At 42.2% G+C, this 21,480-nt stretch overlaps 1 pseudogene; it reads right to left on the bottom strand.

Moving 5' to 3' along the window:
- Positions 1–3,477: 3,477 nt before the first annotated feature.
- LOC135505648 (TATA box-binding protein-associated factor RNA polymerase I subunit A-like) lies at positions 3,478–19,432 on the bottom strand (annotated as a pseudogene).
- Between the last annotated feature and the right edge of the window lie 2,048 nt (positions 19,433–21,480).

Here is a 21,480-nt window from a genome sequence, read left to right as displayed (position 1 = left end):
GTGGGGTATGGAAATCTCTGAATTTTTGGTGGCCTTCCTAAGCCAGGATTCAGAAGAACAGAGGAGGAGTACTATGAGGGTGCAGCTAAAGGCTATCAAAACTGGTCGCCTAGAGCGTTGGGGACAAAGAAAAAAAGGAGCAGATTTCTGGGCATGGTAGAATATATTCAGGGCATAATGCGCAGACAGGGGTATGGGTGATGATAAGAGAGGTTGTATCTCTGGACATGCTGGTTGTAATGGGTGAGGTCACTGCATGTGTGGGAGGTGGGACAAAGGAGGTATCAGAGGTATGAAGAGTGGAACTAGGGGCTCCATTGTAAACTAAAACAATGATAACTAACCTGAACAATAGTATACAAGGCATATTGACATTTGAGACATACAGCGAGGCATACAGTAATTGCAGGTGTTGATTGGGAGAGCTAGCTAAAACAGCAGGTGAGACAACAACAGCTAATCAGCTAGCACAACAACAGCAGGTAAAATGGCGTTGACTCGGCAGAGAGGGTCGGATTAACTAGACACAGAGCCTGAGTGCGGCTGGGGCCGACAGATAAAAACATAAACAAACAGAATGGAGTACCGTGATTAATGGACAGTCCAGCAGGCATCAGCTATGTAGCCAAGTTTACAGCAAGGATCCGGTGGAGTATTGGGCTCTAGCCGTGTATGAGTGTGGTTCGGGTGAACAGCTGAGTAGGCCAGGAAGTGGGCCTCAGGGATAGCTTCGGTACTGCGTGCAAGCTAGCTGTGAAGATCAGAAGTAGTGGTCCAGGGATTACAGCAGGAATCCAGGTGTTGTTGTGGAGAGACAGTTATCCAGGCAAAAAAAAAAAACTGTCTGGCTGGCTGGCTGTGCAGAAGGTAAAAGCCGCTAGCAGTGGCTAACAATGACTAAATAGCTTGTACCTAGTTAGCTGGTTAGCTTCTGGAGGTTCTTGAATGTGTTCTAAAAATAATAATAGCAATTCCGTATCACATTGGGTGAGGCAGGTTACCGGAAGGTATAATCGAATTAAAAATTGAAAAGAGATGGAAAATAAATATGGGTCCGGTGAGTGGTTGGGCAAGCTGGGGACACGGCGATTCAGACAGTTAGCAGGCCTGTGCTAACAAGCTAGCAGTTAGTAGGCCGGGGCTAAACAAGCTAGCTGTTAGTAGACCGGGGCAGTTAACAGGTACATGTTTATCAATAATTGGAAGAAGCAATTTCATATGGTAAAAACAGATAAACACATTATAAGTCAACAATATTTGCACCCTGGAAGGAGTGGTAAGGCTTCTCCGCTGTGTGTCTACTAGCAGTTAGCAGGCCGAATTAGCAAGCAAGCAGATAGCAAGGGCTAGAAAGTTAGCCTTTGGGGGACGTCGCGATGGGGTTAAGTCTGTTTATGCCTCTTCATGCGGTGACATCGATAGACCGGTCGTGGGTCCGGATATTGTAGCCTAGGAGTATGCTTCGGTGGTAGCACAGGAGCTCTGGCCGGGCTAGCTTCAAGCTAAGTGGATGGAAACGCTAGCCAGGAGTAGTCATCCCGGGTTGCGGTTAGCTAGTTGTAAAGATCCAGATGAAAATGTTCCGGTCGCGGTGGGAATCCGGGGATAAAAATAATAGGTCCGTTATGCTCTGGTTGGAGTCGCGTTGTTCGAACTGGCGAGAGATTTCTGAGCTAAAGGTTAGCTGATGACCGCTAGCAATGGGCAACAGTTGCATTTCACACACACGCACAAACACAGTCCTCTAGCCATTTGAGCTCAATTAAATAAATTAATGTCATTTCCCTATGGGTGAATTACGGTAAATTCATTCAGGACATAAATATTGTCCTACCCAGATATCAAATATTGAACACAAACGTATATTATCAGACTAAAGTTATCAGACCAAAGTTTGAAAGGCTGGTCATAGCTCACATCAACACCCTAGACCCACTCCAATTTGCATGCCTCCCCAAATCTCTATTGCACTCCACACGCCCTTTCCCACCTGGACAGAAGGAACACCTATGTGAGAATGCTATTCATTGACTACAGCTCAGCGTTCAAAACCATAGCGCCCTCAGAGTTCATCAGATAGCTAAGGACCCTGGGACTAAACACCTCCCTCTGCAACTGGATCCTAGAATTCCTGACAGGCCAGCCCCAGGTGGTAAGGGTAGGTAACAACACATCCGCCACGCTGATTCTCAACACAGGGGCCCCTCAGGGATGCGTGGTCAGTCCCCTCCTGTACTCCCTGTTCACTCATGACTCCACGGCCAGGCACAACTCAAACACCATCATTAAATTTGCCGATGACACAACAGCGTTAGGCCTGATCACCGACAATGACGAGACAGCCTATAGGGAGGTCAGAGATCTGGCCGTGTGGTGCCAGGACAACAACCTCTCCCTCAACGTGATCAAGACAAAGGAGATGATTGTGGACTACAGGAATAAGAGGACCGAGCACTCCCCCATTCTCATCGACGGGGCTACAGTAGAGCAGGTTGAGAGCTTCAAGTTCCTTGGTGTCCACATCACCAACAAACTAACATGGTCCAAGCACACCAAGACAGTCGTGAAGAGGGCACGACAAAACCTATTCCCCCTCAGGAGACTGAAAAGATTTGTTATGGGTCCTTAGATCCTCAAAAGGTTCTACAGCTGGTATGGCAACTGCTCGACCTCCAACCGCAAGGCATTACAGAGGGTAATGCAAATGGCCCAGTACATCACTGAGGCCAAGCTTCCTGCCATCCAAGACCTCTATACCAGGCGGTGTCAGGGGAAGGCCCTAAAAATTATCAGACTCCAGCCACCCCAGTCATAGACTGTGCTCTCTGCTACCACACAACTAGTGGTACCGGAGCACAAAGTCTAGGTCCAAGAGGCTTCTAAACAGCTTCTACCCCCAAGCCATTAGACTCCTAAACACCTAATCAAATTGCTACCCAGACTATTTTCATTGCCCTCCCCCTTTTACACCACTGCTATTCTCTGTTGTTATCATCTATGCATAGTAAATTTAATAACTCAACCTTCATGTACATATTACCTCAACCAACCAGTGTCTCAGCACATTGACCCATGTATATAGTCTCGCTATTGTTAATTTACTATTACTCTTTAATTACTTATTAATTAAATGTCTTATTCTTAACCATATATTTTTTTAACTGAATTGTTGGTTAGGGGCTTGTAAGTAAGCATTTCACAGTAAGGTCTACGCCTGTTAAATTCGGCATGTGACAAATTGATTTGATAAAGTTACATGGGTGAAACAAAAATACTTAAGCTTCAGAGTCATTAATTATAAACAACTATATTCATTTAGGCAATATTTTTTTCAGCCAACTAATCTAAAGTGTTTATTCAGTAACAAACAGTACAAAATACAGCAGTCACATTTGCCATTCCACAGGCACACAGACTACAGCAATGGATCTCTACAACCGTTCCAACTTAAACAATCAAGTCACTCTCACCTTACAGTAAAGTATCAGAGTATTTTTATCCTGTAACTCCCTGAAATTGAATAGGACAGGGCATAAAGCACAGTTACAGTTGAAGTCGGAAGTTTACATACATTCATTAAAACTCGTTTTTTAACCACTTCACAAATTTCTTGTTACCAAACTATAGTTTTGGCAAGTCGGTTAGGACATCTACTTTGTGCATGACAAGTAATTTTTCCAACAATTGTTTACAGACAGATTATTTCACTTATAATTCCCTGTATCACAATTACAGTGGGTCAGATACACTAAATTGACTATCCTTTAAATAGCTTGGAAAATTCCAGAAAATGATTTCATGGCTTTAGATGCTTCTGATAAGCTAATTTACATCGAGTCAATTGGAGGGTTAACTGTGGATGTATTTCAAGGCCTACCTTCAAACTAAGTTCTTCGTTGCATGACATCATGGGAAAATCAAAATAAATCAGCAAAGACCTCAGAAAAAGAATTGTAGACCTCCACAAGTCTGGTTCATCCATGGGAGCAATGTCCAAATGCCTGAAGTTACCACGTTCATCTGTACAAACAGTACGCAAGTAAAAACACCATGGGACCATGCAGCAGTCATACCGCTCAGGAAGGAGACGTGTTCTGTCTCCTAGAGATGAATGTACTTTGGTGCGAAAATTTCAAATCAATCCCAGAACAGCAGCAAAGACCTTGTGAAGATGCTGAAGGAAACAGGTACAAAAGTATTTATATCCACAGTAAAACGAGTCCTATATCGACTTAACCTGAAAGGCCGCTCAGCCAGGAAGAAGCCACTGCTCCAAAACCGCCATAAAAAAGCCAGATTACAGTTTGCAACTGCACATAGGGACAAAGATGGTATTTTATGGATAAATATCCTCTGGTCTGATGAAATAAATATAGAACTGTTTGGCCATAATGACCATCGTTATGTTTGGAGGAAAAAGGGGGATGCTTGCAAGCTGAAGAACACCATCCCAACCATGAAGCACGGGGGTGGCAGCATCATGTTGTGGGGGTGCGTCGATGCAGGAGGGACTGGTGCACTTCAGAAAATAGATCGAATCATGAGGAACGAACATTATGTGGATATATTGAAGCAACATCCAAAGACATCAGACAGGAAGCTAAAGCTTGGTCGCGAATGTATCTTCCAAGTGGACAATGAACCCAATCATACTTCCAAAGTTGTGGCAAAATGGCTTAAGGACAACTAAGTCAAGGTATTGGAGTGGCCATCACAAAGCCCTGACCTCAATCCTATAGAAAATTTGTTGGCAGAACTGAAAAACGTGTGCGAGCAAGGAGAACTACAAACCTGACTCAGTTACACCAGCTCTGTCAGGAGGAATGGGCCAAAATGTACCCAACCTATTGTGGGAAGCTTGTGGAAGGCTACCTGAAACGTTTGACCCAAGTTAAACAATTTAAAGGCAATGCTACCAAATACTAATTGAGTGTATGTAAACTTCTGACCCACTGGGAACGTGATGAAAGAAATACAAGCTGAAATATATAATTCTCTCTACTATTATACTGACATTTCACATTCTTAAAATAAAGTGGTGATCCTAACTGAACTAAGACAGGGAATGTTAACTAGGATTAAATGTCAGGAATTGTGAAAAACTGATTTTAAATGTATTTTGCTAAGGTGTATGTAAACTTCTGACTTCCAACTGTAGTTGTTCAGGAACAAAAGGCTCCATCGCAGGTTGTGACAACAAACATGAGTGTATGATGTCATCCTTAATCATGATAAAGCTGGGCCCACTGTTCTCTGTTCTCAGGCAGCATGCGTACGCTTGGCCTGTGAAACTGAGCTCTGTTTTCCTGCATCGAGCAGCTGGAGGGGTGTACAGTAATCAGACTTGCGTTCCGCCTGTGTGTGTGTGATGTAGAATGTTGTTTGTGGTGTCAGCATGAACTTGGCAGAAGAATCGCAACAGCAGTTCACAGAAATGTACTTTTTTTTCTCTCTGTATCATTGCATTGTCTTTTGCGTCTGTTATGATGCTGCTCTTTGGCGTCCCAAAAGTTGAGTAAATTCCAACATGTTGCCTCCACATGAATGCAGCTGAGTTTTCCATGAATCAGAGGTTCAGTTGAGGCCACAGCCAGCTTCAGACCTTATTACCTCCTCGATCAGGGGTCTCCAACCTTTTCTAGCACCAGCTACTTAAAAGAACATCTAAAATGTTGCTTTCAAATAGGCACATGCTTCTCTGCTCCCAGTCATTGGTGTACATGAGATGTGTTCTGTCAATATACCTGTTAAAAATAATGGTGAAAAAACACATCTAAGGGGCCCCATTAAATTATTTTGTATTTTTGGGAATTTTGTTCTGTTTCTCTATTTTTTTATTCATAATATTACAATTATTGATAGAGGACCAACAAGAAAATTATGTTCTGAATCCATGTCAATGCTTTTAATTTTTTAAATTTCACCTTTATTTAACCAGGTAGGCCAGTTGAGAACAAGTTCTCATTTACAACTGCGACCTGGCAAAGATAAAGAAAAACAGTGCAACAAAAACAGAGTTACAGACGTAGTGTCAGTAACACAATAAAAAAAATCTGTATACAGTGTGTGCAAATGAAGTAAGGAGGTAAGGCAATAAATAGGCCATAGTGGAAAAGTAATTACAATTAACACTGGAGTTATAGATGTGCAGATGAGGATGTGCAAGTAGAAATACTGGTGTGCAAAAGACCAGAAAAACAAAAACATAGGATGAGGAAGGTAGTTGGATGGGCCATTTACAGATGGGCTGTGTACAGCTGCAGCGATCGGTAAGCTGCTCTGACAGCTGATGCTTAAAGTTAGAGAGGGAGATAAGTCTCCAACTTCAGTGATTTTTGCAATTCATTCCAGTCATTGGCAGCAGAGAACTGGAAGGAAAGGCGGCCAAATGAGGTGTTCTCTTTGGGGATGACCAGTGAAATATACCTGCTGGAGCACTTGCTACAGGTGGGTGTTGCGATGGTGACCAGTGAGCTGAGAAGGCGGGGCTTTACCAAGAAAAGACTTAGATGACCTGGAGCCAGCGGGTTTGCAATGAGTATGTAGCGAGGAGCAGCCAACGAGAGCCTACAGGTCGCAGTGGTGGGTAGTATATGGGGCTTTGGTGACAAAACGGATGGCACTGTGATAGACTACATCCAGTTTGCTGAGTAGAGTGTTGGAGGCTATTTTGTAAATGACATTGCCAAAGTCAAGGATCGGTAGGATAGTCAGTTTTACGAAGGTATGTTTGGCAGCATGAGTGAAGGAGGCTTTGTTGCGAAATAGGAAGCCGATTCTAGATTTAATTTTGGATTGGAGATGCTTAATATGAGTCTGGAAGGAGAGTTTACAGTCTAACCAGACACCTAGGTATTCATAGTTGTCCACATATTCTAAGTCAGAACTGTCCAGAGTAGTGATGTCGGGCGGGCGAAGAGCATGCATTTCGTTTTACTTGCATTTAAGAGCAGTTGGAGGCCACGGAAGGAGTGTTGTATGGCATTGAAGCACGTTTGTTTAACAGTGTCCAAAGAAGGGCCAGATGTATACAGAATGGTGTCGTCTACGTAGAGGTGGATCAAATTATCATCCGCAGCAAGAGCGACATCATTGATATATAGAGAAAAGAGTCGGCCCGGGAATTGAACTCTGTGGCACCCCCATAGAGACTGCCAGAGGTCCGGAAAACAGGCCCTCCGATTTGACACACTGAACTCTATCTGAGAAGTGGTGGGTGAAACAGGCGAGGCAGTCATTTGAAAAGCAAAGGCTCTTGAGTCTGCCGATAAGAATGCGGTGATTGACAGAGTCGAAAGTCTTGGCCAGATCGATGAAGATGGATGCACAGTACTGTATTTTATCGATGGCGGTTATGATATCGTTTAGGACCTTGAGCGTGGCTGAAATGGACCCGTGACCAGCTCGGAAACCGGATTGCATAGTGGAGAAGGTACGGTGGGATTCGAAATGGTTGGTGACCTGTTAGTACACTTAGCTTTCAAAGACTTTAGAAAGGCAGGGCAGGATGGATATAGGTCTGTAACAGTTTGGGTCTAGAGTGTCTCTCCCTTTGAAGAAGGGGATGACCGCTTTCAAATCTTTAGGAATCGCAGATGATACGAAATAAAGGTTGAACAGACCTTGAACAGGGGTTGCAATGATGGAGGCGGATCATTTTAGGAAGAGAGAGTCCAGATTGTCTAGCCCAGCTGATTTGTAGGGATCCAGATTTCGCAGCTCTGTCAGAACATCAGCTGTCTGGATTTGGGTGAAGGAGATGCAGGGGGGGGGGGGCTTGGGCCAGTTGCTGCAGGGAGTGCAGAGCTGTTGGCCGGGGTAGCCAGGCGGAAGCATGGCCAGCCATAGAGAAATGCTTATTGAAATTCTCAATTATCTTGGATTTATCGGTGGTGATAGTGTTTCCTAGCCTCAGTGCAGTGGGCAGCTAGGAGCAGGTGCTCTTATTCTTCATGGACTTTACAGCGTCCCAAAACTTTTTGGAATTAGTGCTGCAGGATGCAAATCTTTTTGAAATGGGCGTGATTATTTAAGATGGTGAGGAAAGCACTTTTAAAGAACAACCTGGCATCCTCTACTGACGGGATGAGGTCAATATCCTTCCAGGATACCCGGATCAGGTCGTTTAAAAAGGCCTGCTCACAGAAGTGTTTCAGGGAGCGTTCGACAGTGATGAGAGGTGGTCGTTTGACCCATAACGGATGCAGGCAATGAGGCACTGATCGCTGAGATCCTGGTTGAAAACAGCAAAGGTGTATTTAGAGTGCAAGTTGGTCAGAATGATATCTATGAGGGTGCCAATGTTTACGGATTTTGGGTTGTACCTGGTAGGTTCCTTGATCATTTGTGTGATATTGAGGGCATCTAACTTAGATTGTAGGACGGCCGGGGTGTTAAGCATATCCCAGTTTAGGTCACCTAACAGTACGAACTCTGATGATAAATGGGGCAATCAATTCACATATGGTGTCCAGGGCACAGCTGGGAGCTGAGGAGGGGTCTATAACAAGCAGCAACAGTGAGGGACTCATTTCTGGCGAGATGGATTTTTAAAAGTAGAAGCTCGAACTGTTTGGGCACAGCCCTGGATAGTATGACAGAACTCTGCAGGCTCTCTCTACAGTAGATAGCAACTCCACCCCCTTCAGCAGTTCTATCTTGACAGAAAGTGTAATTGGGGAAGGAAATTTCAGAATTTAAAATCACAGAAGAGCAATTGAAGTATGAAAAATAAAAAATGCATTTCAATTTTCATGTGCAACTCCCCTTTAGTTGCACATTCAGAAAGTGGGGAATGTGTCAGTGTAGTGATGTTTGTTAGGCCTACGGCTGCAGCACGTTATGGCAGCGTTTGCAAAAGGATGGCCACCCAATTGATAAAAATAATCATATCTTTCTGTCAGGCAAGCCTGCATTGCAGTTACCATTTAATTGAGTTTTTGCAGAAAGTCTGTCTACCCACAAGATGGTTATCATTACTAGCACGGCTAACTGGCAGCATACTGAGTGATAGACAAATGCACGTACCAAGCAGACAGACTGAGGCAAATGGAAATATTGCCAGAAATAAATTGGCAGATTTAGTGTTCATTTGAGCTTTTTAAGCCAATAGTGACTAACCAGGGGTAGGATAATGTCAATGCGGTTTTGGTTGAATAGTAGCCAGGAGCTTGTTAATGAAAGTTTGCGATGGGAACACATGAAAAACATGCATGTACTTTATGAGTAGCTCACCAAGCAATTCTGACAGGTTGGCTGCGATCTACCCGTTGGGAGAGCTGTGTACCGTGTCCTAGACTTAATACTGCAGCATACCCAGTCTCCTTTTTTCCCTACGAACTACCACAGCTCTCAGTTACTGGCTCAGCAGCATTCAGAACGACTCAAAACTTAGCCATCGTGTGAGCCCTCCCTGGTGGACAATCGTAGAACTTGAGAAGTAAAGCAATGCAAGGAGAGTGAGGCCTGCAGTGAGAGTGAGGCCTGCAGTGAGGGGGTGTAGTTGGAGCAGCTGTCATGGAAGGGGAGAGAGTATGACCCGATGACCACATGAGGTTATGTCTGCCATGACCAGGCAATGGTAGAAGGTTTTCACGCATTTTTTAAACGTTTCTGTTCTCGCCGATGCGCCCAGCAGCGTTCGAGACGCTTTCTCAAAGTCAGCTTTGCTTTCTGCATTCTCTTCTGAGCCTTAGCCGTCTTGGATTCCTTATCCTTCTCTGACCTTTTAGTCTTCTGCGCCTCGGAAGCAACTTCTTTTTGGGTGTCCTTACCTACACCACGGGACATGAAGGCATCTGGCAAGAGACAAAAAAGGATTAAACTACATTTGATGTCATACGGCTAATTTTCCACTATCAGAACCGGAGGAACAAGACCTAAGGACAGCCAATAATGGTGATTCAAGGAAGTAAACATGTATTCTTAAACTAATTGTATATTAGGCCACATAGTGACAAGGCTGCCAATGAGTGAGGAAGTCTCAATCTCACACAACTGGAAGAAAGTAAATACTCCACAACAACAAAAGTGTTACTGTGTAGCTTTACTTACAGCGAGGACAAAAGGCTCCAAGCACAAAGCACTTCACTTCCAATAGCACCCCATTCACTGCCAAGTCTCTCCTGGCTTGGAATGTTGTGAAGTGCATTGCTAGCCACCAGTCCATTCTGTTCACCAACTCCTCTGCAACAATTTTCAGACATTGTTTTCTAAAGGAAAATATCAACCAGTGGAATTACAAGTATTGAATAAGAAACAAATTATGCATAATATTACATTTTGTTAATTAGCAATAAGAAGAGATACAAGCAATGTAAGGTGACTAATTACTTGAATGGAGAGGAACTTCAAAAGCATCCTTTTGAGAGAGAATAGTATGGATTTATGCTGTCATCCTTACCTGGGCCTCAGCCTCTTCACGATGGTCATCAAATGGTTCCAGACATCCAAGTTTCTCCTCCAACTGGATAAGTCCAGGAGATCCAGAACAACACCTAGAGCCTTCTGAAGATCACTCTCTCTGAAACAAATCAATTCTTCCTTTACTATGAACACCTTCAAGTGACCAACGTCAATGTGAAGGGCGCATCCACCAAACACATTCATCTTAATGTGTAAAAGCCCCTGTTTCATGCACAACATTGAAAGAATGGCCAGAACATCAAGATACACCATAAATTGGCTATTTTTCCACATTTTACACGCAAGGGCACAGTGTCCTTCCCTCTTAAGGATCAGACCATTTTCACATAAAATGACATACCCAAATCTAACTGCCTCTAGCTCAGGACCTGAGGCAAGGATATGCATATTCTTGATACCATTTGAAAGGAAACACTTTGAAGAAGTTTGTGGAAATGTGAAATTAAATGTAGGAGAATAACACATTAGACCTGGTAAAAGATACACGGTATTATTTGTTCCATCATTTTTGAAATGGGCACAGGACATAATGTAGTATTGTAGCGCAGGCACAATTTAGATTTTGGCCACTAGATGGCATCAGTGTGTGCACAAAATTGCAGATTGTTCCAGCGAAGCATTTCAATACTGGACAATATTTTGTATCAAGTCTGCCCAAATGTGCCGAATTGGTTAATTGATACATTTTCAAGTACATAACTATAGAGAACATACAAAAATTATATGGTAATAAAAATTAAGTTTACACACTCCCAGGAATGTCATACATGATGGATCATTAGCTTATACAGTAACTTTCACACATCTAGATGGCCGGGCGGGGTGGGTGTGGAGCCAGACTCAGCAGGGGTTCAAACTGTAGAACTCAGTTTCCACATTTGAATATAAAAATTGATTTTCATCAAAACTATGCTACATTTTAGCTCTGGGACCCTAAGGATGACAAATCAGAGCAAGAGTACTGAATGTAAGTACATTATTTACCTACAGAGGTGAATGTATGAAATGAGTTGACGTGATAGAAGTTGTTGTTGTGTACTCTACTCAAATAATAGCATGGTATTTTTACACTGTAATCGCTACGGTAAATTGGACATTGCAGTTAGAGTAACAAGAAATTAAGCTTTCTGCCCATTGAAGACATGTCTGTGTCCTGGGAAATGTTCTTGTTACTTACAATGTCATGCTAATCACATTAGTGCACGTTAGCTCAACTGTCCCAGTGGAGGGACACCGATCCTGTAGATAAGACACTGAAAAGTATAATATAAGTACCAGTCAAAGGTTTGGACACACATACACATTCCAGGGTGTGTCTTTATTTGTACCATTTTCTACATTGTAGAATAATAGTGAAGACAAACTATGAAATACCACATATGGAATCATTTAATAACCAAAAAAGTGTTAAACAAATCAAAATATATTACAGATTTTTAAAAGTAGCCACCCTTTGCCTTGACGACAGCTTTGCACAATTTTGGCATTCTCTCAACCAGCTTTCAATTAACAGGTGTGCTTTGTTAAAAGTTCATTTTGTGGAATTTCTTTCCTTCTTAATGCGTTTGAGCCAATCAGTTGTGTTGTGACAAGGTATGGGGTGGTATACAGAAGATGGTCTTGTACTAAATAGGGCCAAGTCCATATTATGGCAAGAATAACTCAAATAAACAAAGATAAGTTACAATCCATCATTAATTTAAGACATGAAGGTCAGTCAATCCCGGAACATTTCAGGAACTTTGAAAGTTTCTTCAAGTGCAGTCGCAAAAACCATCAAGTGCTATGACGAAACTGGCTCTCATGAGGACCGCCACAGGAAAGAGTAAGACCCACAGCGCCAGAGAACAAGGCTGACATTTTACGTATTCCTAACCAATTGTGTTTGTTTGTGTCTTTGCGTTGTTTGTAACTTATTTTGTACATCACCACGGACAGGCAGAATCCTTTCTTTCCTTTAACGAGTCCGACATGAATTATATACTGCTTTCCCGGGAACAGGCCCAGATCCACGTCATTTGCGTGAAGAAAAAGGGGCCAGAGGGCAGGCTGCCTTCTGAGAATTCATAGGCGATCGAATAAACCCCCACTTCCTTCCATTCTGCTAGCAAACGTGCAATCTTTAGAAAATAAAATTGATGACCTACGCAGAATATTAAACTACCAACGGGACATTCAAAACTGTAATATTTTATGCTCCATGGAATCGTGGCTGAACAACGACATTATTAACATATAGCTGACCGGCTATACACTTTATCCGTAGGATAGAACAGCTGCGTCTGGTAAGACAAGGGGCTGCGGAAAACATATTTTTGTAAATAACAGCTGGTGCACAATATCTAAGGAAGTCTCAAGGTTTTGCTCGGCTGAGGTAGAGTATCTAATGATAAGCTGTAGACGACACCATCTACCTAGAGAGATTTCAGCTGTATTTTTCAGAGCTGTCTAAATACCACCACAGACCGATGCTGGCACTAAGACCGATGCTGGCATTAAGACCACAGTGAATGAACTACTCCGCCATAAGAAAAGAGGAAAAGCGTCACCCAGAGCATGTTAAATGTGCAATTCTCGACCACCTTTACTCCACACAGAGACACGTGCAAAGTTCTCTCTCCATTTGGCAAATCTGACCATATTTCTATCCTCCAGATTCCTGCTTACAAACAAAAATTAAATCAGGAAGCACCAATGACTCGATTAATAAAAAAATGTGGTCAGATGAAACAGATGCTAAGCTACAGAACTGTTTTGCTAGCACAGACTGGAATATGTTCCTGGGATTCTTCCTATGGCATTGAGGAGTACACCACATCAGTCATTGGCTTCATCAATAAGTGCATCGATGACGTCGTCCCCAGTGACCGTACGTCCATACCCCAACCAGAAGCCATGAATTACAGGCAACATCCGCACTGAGCTAAAAGCTAGAGCTGCCACTTTCAAGGAGTGGGACTCTAACAAGGAAACTTAAAGAAATCCCGCTATGCCCTCCGACGAACCATCAGACAGGCAAAGAATCAATACAGGACTAAGATGAAATCGTACTACACCGGCTCTGACGCTCGTCAGATATGGCAGGGAATGCAAACCATTAGACTACAAAGGGAAGAACAGTCGAGAGCTGCCCAGTGAAACGAGCCTATCAGATGAGCTAAACTACTTCTATGCTAGCTTTAAGGAAAATAACACTGAAACATGCATGAGAGCACCAGCTGTTCCAGAAGACTGTGTGATCACGCTCTCCGCAGAAGATGTAACACCTTTAAAACAGGTCAACATTCACAAGGCCAGGCAGATTACCAGGGCGTGTACTGCGAGCATGCGCTGACCAACTGGCAAGGGTCTTCCCTGACATTGTCAACCTCTCCTTGTACAAGTCTGTAATACCAACATGTTTTATGTGGCCACCATAGTCCCTGTGCCCAAGAACACAAAAGGTAACCTGCCTAAATGACTACCGACCAATAGCACTCGTCTGTAGCCATGAATTGCTTTGAAAGGCTGGTCATGTCTTACATCAACACCATTATCCCAGAAACCCTAGACCCAATCCAATTTGCATACTGCCCTAACTGATCCACAGATGATGCAATCTCTATAGCACTCAACACTGCCCTTTCCCACCTGGACAAAAGGAACACCTGTGTGAGAATGCTATTCATTGACTACAGCTCAGCATTCAACACCCGAGTGGCCTCAAAGTTCATCAATAAGCTAAGGACCCTGGGACTAAAACACCTCCCTCTGCAACTGGTTCCTGGACTTCAAGACAGGCCACCCCCAGGTGGTAAGGGTAGGTAACAACAGCCGCCACGCTGATCCTCAACACAGAGGCTCCTCAAGGGTGTGTGGTCAGTCCCCTCATGCACTCCCTGTTCACTCATGCACGGCCAGGCACAAGAGGGTAGTGCGAAAGGCCCAGTGCATCACTGGGGCAAAGCTTATTGGCATCCAGGACCTCTATACCAGACGGTGTCAGAGGAATGCCTAAAAGTGGTCAGACTCCAGCCACCCTAGTCATAGACTGTTCTCTCTGATTCCGCACAGAAAGCGGTACCAGAGCACCAAGTCTAGGTCCAAGAGGCTTCTAAACAGCTTCTACCCCAAAGCCATAAGACTCCTGAACACCTAATCAAATGGCCACCCAGACTATTTGCATTGCCTTGCATTGTTTTGAACAGGACAATGACCCAACACACCTCCAGGCTCTGTGGCCAAGAAGGAAACGGAAGGAGTGCTGCATCAGGGAAAGGGAGGTACCTAGTCAGTTGTCCAGCTGAATGTATTCAACTGAAATGTGTCTTCCGCATTTAACCCAACCCCTCTAAATAAGAGAGGTGCGGGGGGCTGCCTTAAGTTGACCTGGCCTCCACAATCTCCCCGACCTCACCCAAATTGAGATGTTTGGGATGAATTGGACCGCAAAGTGAAGGAAAAGCAGCCAACAAGTGCTCAGTATGTGGGAAGTCCTTCAAGACAGTTGGAAAAGCATTCCTCATGAAGCTGGTTGAGAGAATGCCAAGTGTGTGCAAAGCTTTCATCAAGGCAAAGGGTGCCTACTTTGAAGAATCTCAAATATTTTGATTTGTTTAACACTTGTTTGGTTACTAAATGATTTAATTTGTGTTATTTCATAGGTTTGATGTCTTCACTATTATTCTACAATGTAGAAAATAGTACAAATAAAAGACAAACCCTTGAATGACTGGTACTGTACTATCTATACACAACACACTTACTTACCGGACTGTAGCAGAAGAGAACTGTATTCCAGCATTAACTCGTGACTTGGGACCAAAGTATGCAGGATCTATGGCTAATGTAATAGAAAACACGGACTAATTAAAAACATCCCTGTACTAGAACGCTATTGAAAGGGCATAGGAGCGCAGGACTAACTGTAGCCTAGAGCTTAGCAATTACATCTCACAAAAGTACTGTAATTTCTTTTTTTAGGGAGGTCAACCTTAGGCAAACATTTTCCGTGGCTTAATTTAACATTCAATATGCCAACTGTAAACATACAGCTAAATAAACAATGTTTTGTGAGTATACTTCCCAACTATTCCCATTCATACCCTCTTTGGTGCCTTTCCTACAATACAAAAGGAAAGGACATACTTCAGAAAAAAACAAATAGACAATTTTCATTTAATACAAAATAATGTTAAAAACAAGCAGAGGCCAGTGCTCAACATTTCTGCTAGGTAACTTTGTCAAGAACACAAACAATGGCCTCAGTCCTACCTTGAGCACTGAGCAGTTTAATTGATGGGTGGTTGCATTTCTTCATGTACCGGTAGAGGTAGACATGGGCATTGGGGAGGCAAACTGTTGTCATAGGCATAGTCATTCAGAACCTTCACAGCTCCCTCGTGATCGTTGTAAAATTCTAGCATCTGCCATTGACACATACAAGTCAAAACATTATCTCATTATAGGTAGTGTGATAAGGGAACGTAGTTCAATGAAGGGAAAAGGGGATGCCAGGGGTCGTGATCAGTCGGGCAAATCGTAGTAAACCACTTTAAAACACAAAATGAAAATAAGTGTATAGTTCAAGTAGTACCATTTCCCATTCTGTTGAAATGCTTTCTCCTGTTCAATGCCTACTAAACACAAACTAGCACTTACATTAATGTAACTCAGAACAAAAGGATCCCAGACCCCAGGAAGTTTAATGATATCCTTCCGGTTCACAGAGGATTGGCAGAAGTAGCTGTGCATCTCTTGATTGACACAATCATACTCATCTGAAATAATTATGTGAAAGTCCATGTTAAGCTGAGGCACCACAGTTTCTGGTTACTCTTTGTTTTACCACGATGTTTGAAATGCATTGGAATTATGTCCCAAAAGGCAGTTACATTATCTGTCCAGTAGATGGTGATGTTTTTACTCTTTTTTTTTTTTCTTTTTTTTAACTAGGCAAGTCAGTAATAACAAATTCTTATCTCACAATGACGGCCTCCCCCGGCCAAACCCTCCCCTAACCCGGACGACGCTGGGCCAATTGTGCACCGCCCTACGGGACTCTCGATCGCAGCCGGTTGTGATACAGCCCGGGATCGAAACAGGGTCTGTAGTGATGCCTCTAGCACTGAGATGCAGTGCCTTAGACTGCTGCGCCACTCGGGGGACCTAACACAATATGAAGATTTTTACTATCAATGCAATTGAAACCAATGAATAATGGATGTTTGGGGGTAGCCAGGTGTCGTCTTACCAGTGCTGGAGACTGACTTTTTTCTCCCCCCACACCAGATGAAGTAATCCAGGAAGCCACTGTAGGACTGGATCAGCTTAATCCGCTGGGACTGATCGGCTGACTGCTTGCCGTACCTCCAGCTCTCAGCGATGGACGTCCTCAAACTGCCCATTCACCAGGAGGTGAAACGAGTGCTCCAGACAGATTTACTGGACAAAACACTTCCTCAATGTACATTCACATACAGTACCAGTCAAAGGTTTGGACACACCTACTCATTCAATTGTTTTTATTTGTACTATTTTCTACATTGTAGAATAATAGTGAAGATGTCAAAATTATGAAATAACACATATGGATTCATGTAGTAACACCCCAAAAAGTGTTAAATCAAAATATTTTAAAGTTAATTTGTGGAATTTCCTTCTTAATGCGTTTGAGCCAATCTGTTGTGTCGTGACAAGGTAGAGGTGGTATACAGAAGATGGTCTTTCACCAAATAGGCGAAGTCCATTATTATGGCAAGAACGGCTCAAATAAGCCAAGAGAAATGACAGTCCATCATTACTTTAAGACAGGAAGGTCAGTCAATTCAGAAAATTAAGATCTTCGACAGTGCTATGATGAAACTGGCTCTCATGAGGAACGCCACAGGAAAAGAAGACCCAGAGTTACCTCTGCCCACAGAGGATAAGTTCATTAGAGTTACCAGCCTCAGAAATTGCAGCCCAAATAAATGCATCAGAGTTCAAGTAACAAACATCTCAAAATCAACTGTTCAGAGGAGACTGCGTGAATCAGGCCATCATTGTTGAATTGCTGCAAAGAAGCCACTACTAAAAGGACACCAATAAGAAGGAGACTTGATTGGGCCAAGAAACACGACATTAGACCGGTGGAAATCTATACTTTGGCCTGATGAGTCCAAATTAGACATTTTTGGTTCCAACCGCCGTGTCTTTGTGAGACGCAGAGTAGGTTAACGGATGATCTCTGCATGTGTGGTTTCCACCGTGAAGCATGATGGAGGAGGTGTGATGGTGTGAGAGTGCTTGCTGGTGACACTGATTTATTTAGAATTCAAGGCAGTTAACCAGCAATACGCCATCCCATCTGGTTTGCACTTAGTCAGACTATCATTTGTTTTTCAACAGGACAAATGACCCAACACACCTCCAGGCTGTGTAAGGACTATTTGACCACGAAGGAGAGTGATGGAGTGCTGCATCAGATGACCGGGCCTCCACAATCACCCGACCTCAACCCACTTGGGATGGTTTGGGATGAGTTGGACCGCAGAGTGAAGGAAAAGTAGTAGCGCATAGAAACTGTTGTAGTCTTCCAGCTTCAAGATGGGATGGTGGTGTATCTGTGCTTGTCCTTCAAATGATCTGAAAATCAAATTTAGCATTTCTACAGTATTTTGAGTTAATTTTGTGAGTGTTGAGTCAGAGCAAAGATATCCCTACCTCAGCGTAGAGTTGTGGCATGTCCTCCAGTGTTCGTGAGTAACTGGACATGTACTCAGCAGCTTCCTGCCATCTATAGTGTAGCAGTGTCTCCTTGATGTGCTGGAGGCAGTTCATTGTGGTCTTGTGAAAACCAGTCTCACGATGTTTCTCTGTGATCATACAGGAGACAGACTGGTTACTAGGTCTAAGAGATCTTACACAATGATGATCTCGATAATCAGTCATATAGTCGTGCGTTCTCGTGGCGCGATAGGTCCAGAGCAAGCATAAACAGCCACCCGTAGCAGCACATTGTCAAGATAATAAATTAGCGGATCACATATGTCAACAAACTGTATTTTATAAAGTACCTTTAAATATAGTTGACTACGGGGGAGGTTTGGCCGCTTGATTCGTTTTCTGTTGATTGATTCATCATCTGAAGTCATTTTCGCCCAGTTCTCCTAGCACCCTCAGTTCTGACTCAATATCATCCATGACACCGTTTGAAGTTTGACCCATTTCGTAGACAATCATGTGAAAGCCCACAAATGTCATATTCTGGCTAAATATGATGTAGTTAGTTTAGTAAAATGTGAATTTGCTTCAAACCACATGCATGATTTTCATTAAAACACAGTTAACCTAGTGGACGCTCTTACAATGACATTAAATCTTCAAAAATGAAGGCAAACGGGAGGAGGCAAGATCAGGTGGGACCATTCTAGCCAATGACAGGGCAGATACACGTATGAACAAAAAGAACAACGGTTACCACAACCACAAAGTCAGAATTGGCTGTGTCGTAAAAATGTATGAAAACAAAAATGTGATTAAATTTAAGGTTAAGCATAAGGTTAGCAGTATGGTCAAAGTTATTTTAAAAATACAATTTTAAGAAGATACATTGTAGAAATAGGCGGGGTTTCTGACTTTCTGACTGGGGTAACTAGTAACGACCAGACACAACGGCGATATAAAGTGTTTTTTTTCTCGAATTTCCCGGGATGTCACTTGTTCTACTTATATCAGTACACTCGTAACATCCTAATAATTATGAAACTTCTATTCAATCCAATAAGCCACACGTACTAAATAAGCCATTCAATGTTTTGTTAACCAAATGCGATACGCTCTCATTGACCTCCATACACAAACTGCTCGCTTGATAACCGGAAAGAAACGAAAAATCGCCCCCTACTAGAGAAGACAGATTTTGCGCTCAGTTATCACTCTCGCTTTCGCCTCTTCTTCTCTGGTTCAAAACATGTCTCACTTCCGGTATACTTCCAGAAGAGCTTCCTGGCATTCTATCATTGGTGGAAAAACTTGAAGAGCTTTCTGGCATTCTATCATTGGTGGAAAAACGTATTCCGCTCGTTAGTAAGTAAACAAAGTCTCTACCGCTGATGTAGGGATAATTATATCAGTCAGTTACCAATACCTTTATGAATTAGGTAGCCTTTATGTGATTTTTTTTAAATGTCATAAATTATTCAGAATTCACAAAAAGTGACGTTAGTTGGAGATGATCTCATAGAATAAAACGATCTCCTAAACCTGTGTTTACCACAGACCTTATTTTCTGCTTTTTTATCCCAAAACACCATTCTTTCCCCCGCATAGGCTTTGTTCAACGAACCATGGTGGTGTTAGTGCCAACAAAAAGACGCAATTACTATTGCTCGCTATATGGGAAATATTGGGAACAGCGGAAATTTCAAATCTGCTCAGCCTGTATTACTTAAGGGAAGCAGCTTGCTTTAAAATGTGAGGTAACTGAGCTCTAAGAAAATTGCTAATATCACGGAGATTGAGCATCTTGATTTTAAGGCTAAATTTAATGATTTACAGAGCCAACTACACAAATTATATAAGGAAAAGGCTAAGAGCCTTCATAAGGTTAAGAAAACAATGGCTTGAAAAATGCGAAATTAACAGATGCTTTTTTATTTGGAAAAGAAAAGGGAACTCTGAACACCTCGGAAAGATAAGATTAATGGGGTAACCTCTGAGGATAGAGAGTTGATATCAGACTTTACCACAATGTTTTATGAGATTCTTTACTCCTTAGATACATTTCAGTGACTAAACTCTTTGGTTCTAAAGAGAAGGTCAACTGTTAATGAAGAATTCAATCGGACTTGCTGTCAAGACTTGTCCATTATGGACATCCAATATGGGATTGCCCCATTAAAAAAAAAAAGTATCCAGGCCCTGTTGGATTACCCTCTGAATTTTCCAAAACCTATGAAGAAACAGCACAATTTTTACGTGAAACCTTTAAAGGTGGCTATAAATAAAGGGAGAACTACCTGCCTCTAAAGCAAGGTTATTATCCAAGACTGAGGGACTATCTATTGACATTACAAAATCCACTTGCTGTACCTCAGGCTATTGTACAACTTCATATGGAAAAACAAGCCAAAATAAAAAGAGATGTTATCACCAACAGGGTTTGAGGTGGTCTAATATGTCTTAGACTTCATTCTCTTTAACTAAATAACGAAAGTCAACTGGGTTAAAAAGGTACTTACTAAAAATAAAAAAAATAGAATATTGTACCGCATTTTGTTTTTTCAGAAACTCGGATTGCAACTTTTTTTTTTACTACAATGTCCTTATATTGTGAGTAAACTTCCTGTGAAATTGGCATCTTTTCACAAGCAGGCTTTAATGTGCTGGGCTTTGCTGTATAAACAACTTTTCACTTCAAATGTTTTATATGGAATAATAATTATATATTACATGGAAACAAGATGTTATTTTACCGTAATTGGTTCTCAAACAACATTGTTCTAGTCAGCCAATTAGTATCAGTGGGAATCTGTATACACGGAGAGAGTTTATGGAAAGATACAACTGAGGTTTCAAGTAAGGAATATGACACCGTTATAAAAGCTATACCTAGTGGCAATAAAGTCTTTACTACAGAATAATGCATATTGTGGGATATTTCCGATTGTAAGTGATATCCAGGTGAATGGCATAGGTTTACCAGATTAGAAATTCAACAATCGATTATTAAGGGATATTGTCTACAGGAAATCTATTCCTTCTGCCATATTTTGTTGGGCTTCATCGTTTGATGTGAACTGGCACTGTGCTTGGCTCACTCCTCACAAATTTATGGTGACCAACAAAGTAAAGGAGATCTCCTTTAACATTTTCCATGGATTTAAACCCCTTTAATAACTTGGTTTCTAAATATATACACTCCTGATGTTACCAGGGAATGCAGTTTTTGAACTAGAAACTGAATCTTTTTAACACTTATTTTGTGTTTTTTTGCATGATGAGGGTTTCTGGACCGATGTGACGCTATATCTTGGTAACAAAATGCATACAACCATTGAAATATCCAAGTTTGACATTTTACTACACAGATTC

This window comes from Oncorhynchus masou, chromosome 19 (assembly GCF_036934945.1).
Source record: "Oncorhynchus masou masou isolate Uvic2021 chromosome 19, UVic_Omas_1.1, whole genome shotgun sequence".
In the NCBI taxonomy this organism is placed as follows: Eukaryota; Metazoa; Chordata; class Actinopteri; order Salmoniformes; family Salmonidae; genus Oncorhynchus; species Oncorhynchus masou.
The sequence above is the reverse complement of the archived record's forward strand: the minus strand, read 5'-3'. Positions and strand labels throughout refer to the sequence as shown.